We start from the raw sequence: 4,797 nt of genomic DNA on the forward strand, positions 1-4,797 counted from the left end.
TTATTTATCACCTATTAATGGCTAATGTCCACACATAAGTCAATATACATCATATTTATCTTTCTGGGTTTGGCTTTTCTTACTCGGGATTTTTTTTTTTTTCTAACTTTGTCCACTTACTTGCAGTTTTATGATGTAATTTTTTAACAGTGAAGTAACAATTCATTGTGTAAAGATGCCACGTATTTTTTTTTATCTGTTCTTCTGTTGAGAGGCATTTGGTTGTTTTCAGTGTCTGGCTATTATAAATAGAGTAGTAATGAACATGGTTGAGCGAGTGTCTCTGTGGTAGGATGAAGCATCTTTTGGGTGTATGTTCGTTGTTGCTCAACAAAACAATCTCAAATGACTAAAAAGCACTTAATCGAACTGGATCTTGAAGTAGATTGATTCCCATCTTTCTGAGAAGCCACCATACTGATTTTCATAGTGGCTGTACAAGCTTGCACAGCAATGGATGACTGTTCCCCTTGCTCCACATCCTCACCATCATGAGCTGTCACTTGTGATACTGATATTAGCCATTCTGACGAGTGTAAGATAAAATCTCCAAATAACTTTGACTTGCATTTCCCTGACTGCCAAGGATGTTGAACATTTCTTTAAGTGCTTCTTAATCATTTGAAATTCTTTTGTTGAGAATTTTATTTAGATCTGTACCCATTTTAAACTGGCTTGTTTTCTTAATAACTTGTTTTTGAGTTTTTTCAAATATATTTTGGATATGAATATTCTATCAAATGTGGAGTTGGTTAAGAAATCCTTTCCTAAGCCAAGTGATGTTGGTGTATGCCTTTAATCCCAGCACTCGGGAGGCAGAGGCAGTTAGATCTCTGAGTTTTTGGTCTACAGAGCAAGTTCCAGGACAACCAGGGCCACACAGAAAAAAACCTGTTTCAAAACAACATCATCAGCAACAAATCTTTTCCTATTCTGTAGGCTGCTGTTTTGTCCAAACGGTGTGATCCTTTGCATTACAGAAGATTTTCCATTTTGTGAGGCTCCGATTATTAACTGTTGATCTTCTGGCCTGAGCTATCAGTGATCAGCTCAGAAAGTCTTATCCTGTGCCTGTGAGTTCAACGCTAGTCCCTACTCTGTGTTCAATCAGGTTCAATGTATTTCAGTTTATGTTGAGGACTTTGATCCAACTGGAGTTAAGTTTTGTGGGTACATAGGGGTCTATTTGCATTCTTCCACATGCAGACATCCAGTTTGACCGGCACCACTTGTTGAAGATGTTCTTTCTGTCTTTTATTCTTTTCCAGTGTATGTTTCTGACTTCGTTATCAAATATCAGGCATCTGTAGGTATGTGGATTTATGTCTGGGTCTTCAATTTGATCCCATTGGTCACCATGTTTGTTTTTATGTTCATAGCTTGATGTCTTTATGACTATAGCTTTGTAGTACAGCTTAAAGTCAGGGATGGTGAGACCTACAGCATTTTTTTTTTAACTGTTCAGGATTGTTTTAGCTATACTGAATTTTTTGGTTTTCTTATATGAATCTTGGACTTGTCCATCCAAGATCTATGAAGAATTATCATACTAAGCCTTTACATGGGCATCAGGATCCAAACTCAGGTTCTCACACTTGCCTAGCAAGTGCCCCTTACCCACTGTGCCACTACCCTAACTACTGTTTAACACTTTAAACTAGTACATTGTTTTGGTTTTCTGTTTTTAGTTTGTTTTATTTTGTCTTGATTTGGTTTGGTTTTATGAGACAGGGTTTCTCTGTGTAGCCCTGGCTGTCCTGGAACTCACTCTGTAGACCAGGCTGGCCTTAAATTCAGAGATCTGCTTGTATCTGTTTCCCACATGCTGGTATTAAAGGCATGTGTCACCATCACCTGGCTTAAAACATTTGTTTTCTCCCTTGTTCCTCACAGGCAAAATCTAGACTAGCTCGTGTTTTGGTGTGAACCAGTGCTAGTCACAAACCAGTTATCCTCAGAGCTGAAGGTGGAAGGATAAACAGTCAGAGGAACAAGAAGGAGGAAGAGGAGGAGGCAGACCAGCAGGAACAAAGAACAGCCGACGTGTGTGTACCTGGGATTTCCCCCAAATCATAACTTCCCTCCAGTGACTGGATATAGCAGGTGTCCCTGAGCAGGTGTGGAGAGAGATAAGCTATCAGAGATAAAAGACCCTGGCACAGTTAAACTGAAGACCAGATTGGCTTAGGGATTACTGGGTGGGGGTTTTCCATGATAAGAACTAAAGCTGGCCAAGTTACAGCCTTTGTCAGGCAAAAAGGAAAGAAGGAGAGAGTCCCCTTGGTGCCTCACAGATGACTGACAGCAGCAGAATCTTTGTTGTCAGCTGAACTGGTCTGCTTCTCAATTCCTGGTTCCACGTTTTCCTTCCAGAAAACTTGTTTCCTGGACTTGCCAGCCTACCCTTCCTGTGGTTAGAATAACATTAGATACACATGATCTCAGAATTGAAAATAGAAATACTTAGGGATGTTGAACTATAAAACCAGAAAAGTTTGGATTATGGAGACAAAGGATGAGAACAAAAGAAAGAAAACGAGAGACATTCTGTTGTTGTTGCTTGTCTGCAATATGGCAAATATGTCTGTAAGCTTCTTGTTAAAACTGGGAAGCAGAAGTCTCTGTGGAGAGAAACAGTGTAGTACCCACGGTCTCTACTTACAGACTGTGTACCCTGCTCATTTTCATGAGGGTAAAATATTCCCAAGTTTAACTTGGTTCCCCCAGGACTTGACAGCCTGTAGGAAGAGTTGGGATTACATTACAACTGCATTCATTCGATCTGTTTTGTCCATGTCTGTGATAGGCAAAGCAATACATTCCCTGGGTCTGAAGGGATAGCTGAGTTGGTAACGTGCTTGCCCTGCAAACATGACAACCCGAATTCAACCTCCCAGAACCATGTTTAGAAATGGAAGAGCTGGGTACGCTGGTGCACACTGGAACCCCAGACCTACAGGGAGACAAGTTAAGTTGCCTATCAGGTGAGCTCCAGGCCAGTTCCAAACTTTGAGAAACTCTGGGGAGAAAAAAAGGAGGGGAGAAAGAAGAGGAGGAAGAAGAGAAGGATGGGGAGCCTGGAGAGATGGTTCAGAGGCTGAGTACCTGCTGCTATTGCAGAGGACTGTAGTTCAGTCCCTAGCACCCATGTGCAATGTCTCACGACAGCCTGTAATTCCAGCTCCAGAGAATCTGATACCCTCCTTTTCTGGCCTCCAAAGCCACTTGCATATACTTGCACATGAACACACACACACACACACACACACACACACACACATATATATAAACAAAAATACATTTTTTAAAAGGCAGATGGCACCTGAGGTACAACACCTAAAGGTGACTTCTAGCCTATACCTGTATGTGCACAGATACATACAAACATGCACATACATGTCCATGTAACAAAAGAAATAAAGAAACAAAGAGATATCTACCTCCAAATTCCTTGAACCTATGAGGATATTAGATTGTGTGGCAGAAGAAGTTGGGTTGCTAGTTATTCTTTTTTTAAGATTTATTTTATTTATATGACTACACTGTAGCTGTCTTTAGACAAACCAGAAAAAGGCATTGGATCCCATTATAGATGGTTGTGAGCCACCATGTGGTTGCTGGGAATTGAACCCCCGAGCCATCTTTTCAGTCCCTGATAGTTATTCTTGAAATAAGGATGTTAGGACCTTGAAGGTGGCTCAACAGGTAAGGAATCGTAGCTGTTCCTGATTAGCTGAATTCAATTCCTGAGCCTGAATTACCTGAATGGTAACAGGAGAAGGCTGACTCCCACAGTTGACCTCTGAGCTCATAATGCATGCACCCAAACACACAAATTCAATAAGTAAGTATAAAAAAACTCAACAACAAAACAAATTTAGATATGAAGATTATTCTTTATTCTCTTGGTGGCCCAAATAAAATCAACCACAGAGGTCTCCAAAGAGAGCATTGGGGAGATCAGAGTTTAAGGAGAAAATGGACACAGAGGTCTGAGTGATGCAGCCACAAGGTAAGTGAAGTACTCTAGGGGCTTTCACCAGCCTTACACCCACCGCCTCAGGTCAAGGCTTGGCCAAGTTCCATTCTGTACCCACAGTTCTTGGGAGGAGCAGGAACATTCTTGAAAAACCACAGAATGTGCTGACTGGTAGTCACCTGACCCTCTGATTCTATGGCCTGTCACATGTTTGCTAGCCAATAGATTCAAAGGCCAATATGCTTGGCCAATAAATTTAAATTATAACCTTGCTGATATAACCTGTACCCCTAAAGAGTATAAAAGCTGCTTGTAACAGCCTTTCAGGGTCGCCTCTCCTCTGGATGTAGGCCACCCCAGTGTACTGGACAAATAAACCTCTTGCTTTTGCATCAATCCTTGATCTCTTGTCTCATTCATAGGAGCCTCAAATAGATAAGACTCAATTTGGGTCTTACAATAAGAAGTATGGGAAGCCTCCAGGAATTGGGAAAGGGAAGGAAATGGATTCTTTGCTGTGCTTTGATTGTGGTCAGTGACCCAAAAGCCAGTAGATGCACTAGCCATTAGCTCCATCTCATGTGAACCCATGGCTCTAGTTACAAAGTTCCTGTCCTTAGGCAAATGCTTCTGTACACATGACCTTCATGGAAGTGCCCACTGGACTACCAGAGGCCAATTCATCTCACCCATGCTTTTCACAAGCACAAATGTCCTTCAATTTGAAGTTGCCTACCCTCTGCCAGACCCCATCTCCCAAATCCAGGTTTCTCTGCAGTGTACTCCATGAAAATGTTACCTCCCAGGGGTGAGGGAAG

This window comes from Micromys minutus, assembly GCF_963924665.1.
Source record: "Micromys minutus genome assembly, chromosome: 28".
Lineage (NCBI taxonomy): Eukaryota > Metazoa > Chordata > Mammalia > Rodentia > Muridae > Micromys > Micromys minutus.